Here is a 14,398-nt window from a genome sequence, read left to right as displayed (position 1 = left end):
AGTAACAGAGCCGATACAAAACTCCAGTGCATAGCTTATGAGCAGGTGAGGAACTGATCCAAAGGCAAACATGGTGGTCTTGTCTCTCGTATCAGACTGGACCTGCTCCCATATTACTGACGCATACTTCATACAACCAGGAAAAACCTGGTATGCCTGCTTTCTGGCAGCTTGTGTCTATGTATCCATTCTTCAGGTGGTAATCAGACATCCTCCTTGCTACCACTGAAAAGAAAAGCTTTCCCTCCACATTAAGTAGAGCAATAATCCTAAACTGACTTACGTTGGTGGATTCCTGTTCTTTGGGCATTTAGATGGTTACTGCCCTTTGCCATTTATAGGGGTATGCATTGCTTCAAGGCAACTCTCAGTAGTCTCCATAACAGTTTAAGAAATGCTGCATAAATCTTATACAACCTATAAGGTATCCTGTTCGGGCCCAAGGCTGAAGTTACCCTGGCTTTTTTTTTAACTCTTGCCTGATCTCACTCAACTTTGATGGAGCTACATCAAATCCCACTACTGGCTCTGCTGGCTATAGGACATATCCAGGTGAGCCTTGTCCTTTTCATTGTCGTGCCTTTTGCCTCTTGTTTGTGGGTTAAAAGTTGTATCCTCCTGCGCTCACCTTATGGACATGACTTGTCTTGCTGACGGTACTGGTCTTCACGGTGACCCTCCACAAAAGTCGATTCAGTAGAACTGTGGTGCTTAACTGGGCTTGGTATCCTTGTCTGAACTGCTCAGAGGTGGGTAGAGTAGCCAAAAACGGTACTCAAAAAGTACAATTACTTTAAAAACATAATTACTTAAGTAGAAGTAAAAGTATTATCATAAATAATTAGTTAAATTAGAGTTAAAGTATCCAATTAAAAGAGTACTCAAGTAGTAACACGTTACTTTCACAAATGACATAATAGATGTTCACTCCCCTATATTCCATTTACATAATACACATTTAACATGTACTACAGAGTTATTATTATTATTAACCCTCTGGGGTCAACGGACGCGCCGGCGCATCCTGCTGGATATTTTTGTCATTACAGCGGAAACAACTTAAAATACTGTCATTTTTGGGTATACAGAAAAGTGTAAGACATCATTAGAGACTATAAAGGGTCTACTTTTATTTGTGTACACTCACAATAATAACAAAATCTTGTGCTTTTGTAAAATAAAGAAAATGAAAAGGATGAGCTGTAAGTTCACAAGCATATTTCAGAAATGTGTCACAAAAATGAACTGAAACTCCGTGAATACTTATCACACAAACATGAAACATATGTCTAAAGAATAAAACAATTCAAATTTAAAACAAATATTCTCCTGCAATGCAATCTGTTTGAAACAAAGCGATTGTAAATTTTTTTACTTGGCTATCTAATTATCTGTAATGTGATCACACCCACCAGCAGAGCGCGCAATTCATACGCTAATGTGCTGAGATGATCAATGCAAATGTACATGCCCCCGACAGTGAGGTTGTAAACGCATTTCATTTTTCTGCTCGTTTACAACGATACACAGGCGAGAAAGCTCCAGGATAGTATGGAAGAGTTAACATTTTCCTCAGAAGAAGAGCGGGACTCCGATGAACATTTGTATTTTGAAGAGAGACTAGATCTAGCCGAGGATACAATTTCAGACGAGTAAGTCATTTAGTTTTCTTTAGCTGACATGCTATTTTATATAAACGTACATATTTTACTAGTGGGACTGTTTCCAGACTTGCCAGCCAGGATTCAGAGTATTGACATTTTGAAATATGACTCCTAATAAGCAAGTTTTAGTTACATTTAAATGCTGTTTCGGCTAAAGCAGGTATTTAAATTGTATGCGGTATAATATATGATATGTAATATGATGTAAAAATAATATGAATGTTTAGATTATATTTTATCTAGTGTTTATAATGCCTCATTATCAACAAAGCTTGTGCTTGCAAATATGTGTTAGGGTTAAATTAGTAAAATGCACTTTATATATGCCCATATTATAAAATCAGCATATTATAATGATTTCTGAAGGATCATGTGACACTGAAGACTGCAGTTATGATGCTGAAAATTCAGCTATGATCACAAATCGCATTTTACAATATAGTTAATAGAAAACGTCTTTTAAATTGTAAAAGAGTTCATAATATCAATGTTGTTTCTGTATTTTGGATCAAATAAATGCAGTCTTGGTGAGCAGAAGAGACTTCTTTTAAAGGTGGTGTAGGTCAAAAATTAAGTAAAGTCTTTATTTAAAGAAAATGTGTAGTCCGATTACTGTTAACTTAAAACTTGATTTGGATCATTAAGTCTCCTCACATTTATTCTCTATCCCTCATTGATAGGCTCAAGGGAGGTTTTTTTTCTCATGTGTGAATTATAATGAATATACATGATCATTCACGCCTCCTCGCATATGACCTTTCTAACACTAAAAGTGTCTTTCAAAAGTTCAATTACTGTATCGTTTTGTATGAAAGAGTGATCAGGATGGTTTCACAATTTTGTAGCAAAAACTCTAGGCTACAAGATCCAGTTCTCAAAAGTCTTGTGGACAAATGTTGTGTTATATGGCCTTATTTCAGTGACTTAAAATTTTACAACCTGTACATACATGTTGCTCACATATTATTGTAGCCCAGTTTGTGCTGATTACAGTGTCATCAGACTTTAGCCATTAATATGTTTTTAAGCAACTGAAAAAAGCACAAATGTCAAGGCATGTCAACTTCTCCAGGGCCCAAAATACCCTCAGACCCCAGGAAATTCTGTCATCATTCACCATGTTGTTCTAAACCCATATGACTTTCTTTCGTGCAACACAATAAGGAGATATTAGAATGTTTGCCTGAGTCTAGGGCTGGGTATCGAGTTCGATACATTTTAGGCACTGACCGAATTGCCTCTAAACAATCGAGTATTGAAAAATGTAATTCGTTTTAATTAATCTCGTCAATCGTCAGTGTCAGTAAGCATCTAGCATGCTAGATGTGCCCAAATCTAAAAGTGCTGGTGATTGGCTGTGTTTAGGCATCAAGGAAAACGTTAGTATCAGAAAATGGTTTGAGTTCCAGGGCTGAGAAAGAATGTTATAAGTAACATTGCTAACACTGTTCTACATTACAGAGAAATACTAAACCATAATAATGAGCCTTTTAAAATATAATTTTTACAAGGGCATGCAAGCTCACGAAGTGAGCTGCAGCGACACCGGTAAAAGCGGTAATGATTCTGAACGTGTCGGAAAAACAGCAAGAGATTGTCTGAACATTGTGTTAATTTATAGAGAGAAATGCACATTTGGGTTGAGCAAACAGACGATGATCTTGGGATCAATGATGGTCAGAGTGATCACCAATAGACTCGTTTTCCCATTAATCTATTCAATTATTATTAGATTATTATTATTATTATTATTATCAAATTAATATAACAAATAATTTGCCCGTAGACACAAAGACACGCGTGTAAACACTCTTTATTATATTACAGATGACAGAAAAGCTGTATATTGGCATATATGACGCACTGATATGAAGGCGTGTAGTCTCGTGGAACACGCGTATCTCAAGTCAAGTGGTTTTTATTGTCGTTCAACCATATACAGTGAAACGAGACAACGCTCTTCCAGGTCCATGGTGCTACATAAAACAACATGGGACAAACACAGAACCACATGAGACTACACAGACTAAATAACATACCTAAAGTGCACGTGCAAACGTGTGAAAAGTACGGGACAGTACAATAAATTAACAAAAATGAACAGGACAATAGGCACAGTGAGAGACGGTGCAGCGCCGACCAGTACACAGTAGTGCAAAAAGATGACAGTTTCTAAAAATACCAAATGTAAACATAACATACTATGAGATAGTGTTCTATGGACATAGCAGTTATTGAGATAGCAGTCAGGTATAAAGTGACAATAATTAAAGTGCAACTCAGGACGTACGTGCGTGCGTGTGTGTGTGTGTGTGTGTGTGTGTGTGTCAGACCAGTCTGAGTATTGAGGAGTCTGATGGCTTGGGGGAAGAAGTTGTTAAACAGTCTGGCCGTGAGGGCTCGAATGCTTCGGCACCTCTTGCCAGATGGCAGGAGGGTGAAGAGTTTGTGTGAGGGGTGTGTGGGGTCATCCACAATGCTGGTTGCTTTGCGGATGCAGTGTTTTTTGTAAATATCTTTGATGGAGGGAAGAGAGACCCAGATGAACTTCTCAGCTGTCCTCACTATCCTCTGCAGGGCTTTGCGGTCTGAAACGGTGCAAGTAAATGCAGGCAGTGAGGCAGCTGCTCAGGATGATCTCTATAGAATGTAGTGAGGATGGGGGGTGGGAGATGTGCTTTCCTCAGCCTTCGAAGAAATTGGAAGGCTGCTGGGCTTTCTTGGCAATAGAGTTGGTGTTGAGGGACCAGGTGAGGTTCTCCGCCAGTGAACACCAAGAGCAATTCCTTGACGATCTCCACAGAGGAGCCATCTGTTCAGCAGAGAATGGTCACTCTGTGCTCTCCTAAATTCAATAACCATCTCTTTTGTTTTGTCCACATTCAGAGACAGGTTGTTGGCTCTACATCAGTCCGTTAGCCACTGCACCACCTCTCTGTATGATGACTCGTCCTTCTTGCTGATGAAACCCACTATGGTCGTGTCATCGGCAAACTTAACGATGTGGTTCGAGTTGTGCATTGCTGCACAGTCGTGAGTCAGCAGAATGAACAGCAGTGGACTGAGCACACGGTCCTGAGGTTTACGATATAATTGGATATATATATATATATTGTGAAGGAGGGAAAAACAAATGTATTCTCACACATGATATATTTTCCTGGATAACAAAATACCCGACGTGTAGAGAATGCATGGATGAAGCTGCTTTGCCAGAGAGATGTTCACAACTATTGTAAAGCCATCTTTCAAAAAGCTGAACAACACATTTTAAATGCACTTGTTTTTTCCAGTTTCATTTGAACTTAGTTAATATAAATAAAAAAAAATAAAGTTCAAAGTTTGAAATCAAGGGGTCTTGCTTTATTGTGGTCCCTTAAAAATTGGGAGGCACATATACAAACTGTTGTAATTCCTACACCGTTCACCTAATTTGGATGTACCCTCAAATTAAAGCTGAAAGTCTGCAGTTAAAGCACATCTTGTTTGTTTCATTTCAAATCCATTGTGGTGGTGTATAGAGCCAAAAAGATTAGAATTGTGTCGATATTCCAATATTTATAGACCTGACTGTATTACTGCACTAATTTAAAAGTGTACATTTCAAAACTGATGTCATAAGAGCCCAGTTACAGAATCACCCTGAAAATGACCATCTCATTACACAGAAAAGCCTGCGTTAGAATTAGAGCCAAAACTTCCCTCAGCATGCTGCCTGAAGTTGGAGCTGTGACTTTAATCTTGAAATATCAGCTTGTCAGATCCACTTCTTTTCCAAATATCTCCAAGATTATCAGGACCACTTGAGGATGGGAGCCTCCATTCTCTAGGGTGAATGCTCTGACCCGAGAGCAAATCGGTCACATAATTCAATTGGCAATCGGGAATGTGAGACGCCCAGATTGATTTGAGTTCGACACCACAGGAGAAGATGGTTTTGACCCTATATGGTCCTCCTTGATGGTTTATGTAAGCCCTGACTGATATGTTGTCCATTCGGACCAACACATGATACCGGAGTTCTGGATGAAATGCTTTCAGAGCCAAAAATATAGCCAGTAATTATAGGCAATTTCTATGCCATTTCCACCTCGCACCTGTCCAGGTGCTGAAGGCTGGATATTCTGTGCACAGGGCACCCCAGTTGGAAGTGGTGTCTACCTTGCATCTGATCACTTGATTTAACAAGTTCACATTGCGATCAAGTCTCTCCCTTTCCAAGAAGGAAATATTCTGAGTGGGTGTGAGGAGAAATGTTTACCCAGTTGACTCTGAGCCCCAAGTGCTGCAGATGTGTAGGCAAAGTGTATTTGTGCTTGTAACACTGCACCTTTGAATGTCCTAAAATTAGCCAGTTGTCCAGGTTAATATGCATATACTCTGGATTTTGATGTACTGCATCTGCTCATTTCGAATGTGCGTGGGGTCAAGGACAACCTGAATGGGAGGACTATTAAAAATAAAATTAGATTCCCCTCGAAGGCAAATTTAAGCAGCAAAGCAGGTGAAGAGACGTAAACCGAATCTCCTTCTGAGCTGGGGCAAACAGAGACTAGAGCTCTGGCATCCTCTTCGCTGGTCTAACACCATCAGGACCGCTTTTGCTGGCTTGGGTTGTTCTTCCCGCCATACCTTGCAGCAATGTCTTTCATCTCAGCCATGGGCGTTTCGATCTCACTTGCTGGCTTGGCGCTGCTTGACATAGCTGAAGCCATAGGAGTGCTGGTTTTGGCAGGGTGCAGTCCTGATGAAGATCGTTTCTGAGATGGCTTTTCTGAGATGGCTTCTCAGCAGCTGGTGCATGAGTTGACAAAAAATGCTTCATTGCCTGAGAGTGCTTCATTGCAGTCTGAAGCTTTTCAGAGAAAGTTTCAATCGCGTCTCTGAACAAGTCTGACTGTGAGTGGAAATCTCAAATCATCAAAGATGGACTACAGCCCCACTCGTACATTTATTTATGAAAACTATGTCTGCGTATTTCTTAGAACAATAACGGTCATAAGCTATGCTCTCTCTCATTCCAGCTCTTAAGCCTCATGAGATCAAAAGGGTAACAAACTCATATACAGGTGCATCTCAAAAAATCTGAATATTGTGGAAAAGTTTTTTTTTTTTTCTTTCTGTAATTTCATTTAAAAAGTGGAACTTTGATATATTCTAGATTAATTACAAAGTTAAATATTTCGAGCCTTTTTTGTTGTAATCTTGATGATTACGGCTTACAGCTCATGGAAATCAAAAATCCAGTATCTCAAAATATTAGAAAAAAAAAATTTATAATTCAGAAATGTCAATCTTCTTTTGCACTAATTACTGCAAATAATGGCTCAGTGGTCCAAAGTCCTCTTGTCAGATGAAAGTAAATTTTGCATTTCATTTGGAAATCAAGGTCCTAGTGTCTGGAGGAAGAGTGGAGAGGCACAGAATCCAAGTTGCTTCAAGTCCAGACTGAAGTTTTAACAGTCACTGATCATTTAGGGTGCCATGCCATCTGCTGGTGTTGGTCCACTGTGTTTCTCAAGTCGAGAGTTGACTTCGTCTACAAGGAGATTTTAGAGCACTTGTGTGAACTAATTTTACAATTTAAAAGAACAGTTTTCTATTTGAATATATTGTAAAATGCAATTTGTGATCAAAGCTGAATTTTCAGCATCATTACTGCAGTCTTCAGTGTCACATGATACTTAAGAAATCATAATAATATGCTGATTTTCTAATATGGGCATATTTAAAGTGCATTTTACTCATTTAACCTGAACACATATTTGCAAGCACAAGCTTTGTTGATAATGAGGCAGCATAAACACTAGTTAAAATATAATCTAAACATTCATATTATTTTTATATCATATTTCACATTATATTTATATCATACAGCATACAGTTTAATGCTTTAGCTGAAACCGCATTTAAATGTAACTAAAACTTGCCTATTAGGACACATTTCAAATGTCAATACTGTCTGGAAACAGTCCCACTAGTAAAATATGTACGTTTATATAAAATAGCATGTCAGCTAAAGAAAACTAAATGACTAACTCGTCTGAAATTGTATCCTCGGCTGGATCAAGTCTCTCTTCAAAATACAAACGTTCATCTGAGTCCCGCTCTTCTTCTGAGGAAAATGTTAACTCATCCTTACATCCAGGAGTTTAAAAACATGCAGAAAAGTTGAATTGTGTTGTGTTTACTACCTCCTAATCGGGGGCGTGTACATGTCCCTTGATCGTCTCAGCACATTAGCGTATGAATGACGTGCTCTGCTGGTGGGTGTGATCACATTACCTATAATGAAGCTGAGCCAGGAAAACCGTACATTGCTTTGTTTCATACAGATTACATTGCAGGAGAATTTGTATTTTAAATTTGAATTGTTTTAGTTAAAAGTAGAAATCTTATCTTTAGACATATGTTTCATGTTTCAATAAGTATTCGTGGAGATTAAGTACATTTTTGTGACATGTTTCTGAAATATGCTCGTGAACACAGAGACTGCTGAAAGCTCACCCTTTTTATTTTCTTTATTTTACAAAAGCACAAGATTTTGTTGTTATTGTGAGTGTACACATATATAAGTAGACCCTTTATAGTCTCTAATAATGTCTTACACTTATCTGTATACCCAATAATGACGGCGTATTTTAAGTTGTTTCTGCTGTAATGACATAAATATCCAGCAGGATGCGCCGGCGCGTTCGTCGACCCCAGAGGGTTAAAGCAACCGGGGCTTCCATAACTCCTCAGCAGTGCCACAGGTTGATTGCCTCCATGCCACACCGCATTGATGCAGGAATTCGTTCAAAAGGAACCCCGACCAAGTATTTAGTGCATAAATTAACATACTTTCCATGAGTACATAAAACTGAGTACATAAATGTGAGTATACTAATATGATTGCATAGCTTCTAATTGTAGTTGATTTAAAGCATAATATCAATAAACAAAAATCTAAAAATATAGAAAAGACTCTAGCCACATGCATCAACATTGATTAGAATCAACATTAGCTATTAATCCTTCAAATCAACAATCATCAAAGATAACTATCAATGATCAAAATCAATAGACTATTATTAATATTGCCGGGTTTACCACCCTGGAATCGGGGACCAATAACCAGACAGTATAGCAGTCTTAATATAGGATTGTTCTCTTAGGAATGTCGACGTCCGGAGAATATCGACATTCAAAAGGAGAACAATGAAGGCTTGAATCCGAGCGCTGACATCCCCTGCCAGCCCTTGACACAGGTGCATGCAGAACAATACCGAAACACTTCTCTTTAAAGTAAAACAAAGTTTATTGATGCAGTAATATCAATTAATAATCAGTACAATGCAGTCGATAAATGTCCGCCTTCCAACTACAAACTAAACAGTAACATGATTAGATATGGTAACAGATAAGCCTATAATACATGAGAGGAGAGTAGGTGTGTGTGTGTGTGTGTGTGTTAGGAGAGAAGGAGTGCACAAAATGGCAGACATGGCTCTTGTGGGAGTACACCAAGTTAGGTTTCCGGCCAGACAATTTGGCAGCGAATGTGGGCGGAGAGACTGGTTAATGGCGTCTGCCCGTTTAATGCATGTTTCCACTGGTATGATAACTTTGGGACAAAGTTGGGCTCCATCAGCATGTTATCTGTTCGCCAAATGTGTTCGTGGGTAGGTTTGTGTGTGGTTAGAATAAGAGAGAGAACAGGGCGATGGAACCGAAGCCAGTTTAGCGATCGTGGGAGTGACCGCAACAATTTGTTTTATCATTCAGTGACGCAGCCCAACATGGTTGGACGACAACACAGCAAATATCTTTTGTGGTAACGGTGAGTTACAGTAATACCTTGAGTATTATTAGCAGCAATGAGCAGACTCTGTAGTCTATACAGTCTCTACAAGCAATAACCTTGAGACACAAGAAAAACGATAATCTATCTCTGCCAAGACATAAACCTCTTACTTGAATTCATGAGGATGAGGATGGAATGTGTGTTTGCCTGTTGTTTGACTCCGACTTGGTTCCTCGAAGCTCGGGCGATGACGGGAGACCGTTTCCTCACTCTGTCGGTGGGCAGTATGCCACCTGATCATCTGTGGCCTTGCGGAGATATCAGCGAAGTTGACTCAGTTGAAGAAGAGAAATCTTCTTCTTCTCTACTGCAGGCAAAAGGGTGAGACACGGAGTGCTCGGCGGTATCCTTCGGATCCATTAGCATGCTCTGTGGAAAACTGAGAATCTCGGCTAGTCCTCACTCACCCATAGTTCAGATTAGTATGTTACTTCCTTGGGCAATGAGGCTACACCTGGGAGCAACGGGGCTTAAATGAAACCGGAAGTTATGACCTTTTATTGTCTTCCAGCCAAACACAGATGAGCACAATCCTCCAAACTTCAGTATGCTTTTTATTGCATCACTTTGATAATTGGTTTACATAGTTATTACAAGTGGTCTATTGGTGCCTCTGATTCAGCAGTCAACCGGGGCAGGGGGTCACTTAAATACGTGAAAATGGACATCCTGATGCGTTAATTTTGGGCAAAATGCGGGACATTATGGATATAATAAGACCGATAAGAAAGCAGGCATTTCGATAAAAAAAACTGACTATACAATTCCTTACATATCAAACAAACATGGGTAGATTTTTATTTTAAAATTATATTTGGTACTCAACGGCATTACTGTCATGTCCAACATTGTTTCCACTGCTGCATTTTTAAATACAAGTTTCTTTGCAAAGGCTGAATCCTTGGTTCTCAGAAGAGTCATTTCATCAGTGAATCCAAATAATCCAACAATCCAAATCCAAACTTTGTTTGAATTAGCCACACATTCCTAACGCTGGGATCCTATAGAAGGCTATACTATGAGATACAGATTTTCCACAACCAGGATCGCAACAACATCTGGGGCCTAACCTCTGGGGAGCTAAATCTATTCGGTGGTTAAAAGTAAACTACAGTTACAATAGTACCACTTTCAGTGTTGCAGTACCCCTGCCGCTATCTCTGTCAATTTACCGCCATGATTACGTATGTTGTGTTGGCGGATACTATGCAAATGACACTGCACTGTGACATAACAATGTAGCCAATATCAAAACTAGTTTTTTTGCAAGATGGAAAAGATCAATGCTCTACTTGGACTGGAGAGTAAGCTTTGAGTTCTAAAACTTACAGTATGTTTATATATTGCAATGACATCTTCTGTCAAAATATCAAGGAAAGTTTTATTCCTCATGTCATGACCCCTTTAAAGTATTATAGATCAAAATAGCCTTAAACTTTTTATCATGTCTCTTTAAACATGTTTTTTTTTTTTTTTTTTTTTTTAAGTTGAAAGTGTCCTTTGGTCTTGTCCCTAATCCATCCAAACAATTTCATTTCCTCTCCTTAATGGATCTATTGAATCTGTATTAAAGGGAAATTCTACTTTGTACTTTTTCATAAGAAATTAAAAACACTTAATCATTTTCCATCCATTTGGTATTTTGTGTGCCATTTTGGTTTTTATTTAAACAAATAATCACTGCCCCTAATACTGGTGTCATTACCATCCTGCTAAGCATTTTAGGGTTCTACAATAAGGTTTATATTTTTTATTATTATTATAATTTTTTTTATCTGATGGAAATGAGAAGTGACAAGGAACTCATCTCTGACAGAGTAGCAGAGTTACAGTTTATACATTAGAAATATAATTCATTTTCAGATAGTTTCAGTAGCTTCATTAGACGATGTCATTACCAAACCAGTCAGTATTTAAACCTTTAAATATAGGGAATGAGAAATGTTTTAACATAGATGAGACATACTGTAGTTTCAAATTATATAATATTTAAATTAGTCAAAATTGATATAAAAATGATATATTTGCAATCTGAAATATTGCCACAGTATTTTTTTTTTTTACAGTGAATGTATTGCAACCACAGCTGCCAGGATTTAATTGTAATGTAACTTATCTATTTTTTACTGTGATAGTCCTTACCTTTACCCCAATCCAAACCATTAACTAACTCTAAAATCGTTGATACATTATTAAAACTACCACCCCAGCCCAAAGCCTAGACCTAAACATACCCATTTGTCTATTCCTAACATTTGATTCTTAACATATGACAGGACATACAAGGACGTTGATAAGGAACATGTCTTGTAAAATCTCGGTCACCAGGCAAAAGTGGCCTTAATTGAAAAATCGCACAACAAAACTCTCTGAGTGTAATGGACAGCTCTGCTTGTGCACTGACTTTAAAATCAGCAGACAGACCTACCTGATGCTCCAGGCAAAATGTACTCTGTGTTGCCAAAATACACACAGTGAGGTACACTAAATCTTATTCTCATTTAAGCTGGGCTTGACTCAAGTTATGCTTTTGTTGCTGATCTGTGCTGAAAATGGCATGACTGCATGTCAAACATCCTATCAGACATGACGTCACCTTTCCATATAAAGAAAGAGAATAGGGCTGTCATACTGTCAGTCCCCAATAATCTGCCATCCCATCTCCTTTTGTATTGTACAGAAGAAGAAAGCCATTAAATGATAATAAGTAAATTGTTAAATGATGAAATAATTTTAATTTTGGGGTGAACATTTCCAAGAAAAGTTGTTGTTGACTGACCAATAAGTAACAGATGGTTATTTTCATGTCACAAGCGCAGGGGTTGATTAGGAGTAGGGGTTGATTTTGGCATAATGCCATGTTTTAAAATCTTTACACCTCCTACTCTTCCTCTTGGCACATATGCATGTGCTATGATTCATCTCTCCATTTCATTATGAGAAATATACAGTTATTAAGCTGATTAACTCGACCTGTTTTGGGAATCATGATATCTTCAACATGTCAAATTTACCAGGGGCTCAGGGCAAAGAGGAGTATATGCAGGGACTAGGGTTGCAGTACCGTACTGGTTTCACGGTATACCACGGTTTGAAAATTGACGGTTATCATACCATGTACATTTGCTTATCTACGGTATTGAGAAAAAAATGGAACCGGACGGAGAATCTCAGATGCGCTTCCGCATCTCCTTTCCTCCTTGTCTGCCTGTCAGACTCGTCAACTACAACACACAAATGCAGCGGAGAAAATGTCAGAGAAGCGAGCGAGTTAAAGCAGTGTTTCTCAACTGGTTTATTCGGACTGGGTCACGGACAGCAGGGAAAGAGCAATGCCACAGTTCTCCATTGAAGATATTTCGGTGGCCGCCAGAGTGATAGACTATTTACATTTACATTTATGCATTTGGCAGACACTTTTATCCAAAGCGACTTACAGTGCAGTTATTACAGGGACAATCCCCCCGGAGCAACCTGGAGTTAAGTGCCTTGCTCAAGGGCCCAACAGTGGCATCTTGGTGGTGCTGGGGCTTGAACCCCCGACCTTCTGGTCAGTAATCCTGAGCCTCAACCACTGAGCCACCACTGCCCCCAGACTATATAAGACTGCTGAGGCAGATTTAATGATAATCTCGCAAACAGCTAAAGCAGACATGGGCAATTTACAGCCTCATTTATCGTAAAAGTGGTTTTATTTTTCATTGGATATTTCAGTTAACTTGCAGTTAAAAGCGCTTCTCCACAAGCATTACCATGCTCATGGTTGCCAGATAATAGACGAAACACCCCCAGTTTTTTTATTTATACTTGTGCAAATTGGAAATATTCCACTTAATGTTATACTTGTTTTGTGCAATCTGGCAACCATGCACGCGAGTGCACTATTTATATCTGGCTTTCCCATTTGATCAAATTTAGCGATCTGTAGTGTAATATTCTGCTCTAGGAAAAGTGTTATATGGCTACTCTGTGTTCATTCTTGAGGCTGCTTGTGATGTTTGGTGCTACTAATTTTGCAGGTAAACCTTCTCAGTGATAAAAGTAGATCTCGGCATCATTGACACACGGAGGAGTAATCATTGACATGCGAGCAAAAGCAAGCCAGAGACGAACATGTAAATGTATTTATTATTTGTGCAATTTAGAAACGTTGAATTCCCTTCACGCCTGTATGTTAATCTAACTCTTGCAGTATTCATTTATCATAGTCATGCAGTCTGTGTTATTCAGTTGTGTGATGAAACAACAACAAAAATTTATATCATCAACAAAAATGTCACTTGATGCATGTGCTTGTACTGGAAAACCATGAACAAAACTAAGCAACATAAAAGGAAATGCAACCCAGGATACATTAAATAAAGGTTATGTTTAATCTATGGCAGGTCACCACTTGATGTCCAATGTAAAATCTTTCCTGAAGCAAAACCAGTTGAGAACCACTGAGTTAAAGGTACAGACAAGAGCAGTCTGGCTGTGCTGTTGCACACCTACAGTATATGTTAACTGTTAATAATCATAGGACATTACTTTAAAAGCTCACACAGATGTTATTTTTCATTTAGTAGTTAATTTAACATATAAACTAACATGCTTTAGTTATATAACATGTTATATTTACATGCAATTTTTTTTATCACTGTTATAATTCAATTTATTATAATTCTGTTAGCTTTCTTATATTTTTCTATTATTTCAAAAGGGAGACTTTTTTTTTTTTTTTTTTTACACATACTTCAATAAAATAAATGGTTTCAATTATAATAAAGTGTTTGCTCAAAAATAAATAAAAAAAAACCCTTATGTTTTCACTGATAATAGTAATTGTGTAATACGGTATACTGTGAAACCGTGATATTTTCTGAGACTGTTATCATACCGTGAAAAT

This window comes from Xyrauchen texanus, chromosome 40, assembly GCF_025860055.1.
Source record: "Xyrauchen texanus isolate HMW12.3.18 chromosome 40, RBS_HiC_50CHRs, whole genome shotgun sequence".
NCBI lineage: Eukaryota > Metazoa > Chordata > Actinopteri > Cypriniformes > Catostomidae > Xyrauchen > Xyrauchen texanus.
This window is presented reverse-complemented; position numbering follows the sequence as displayed.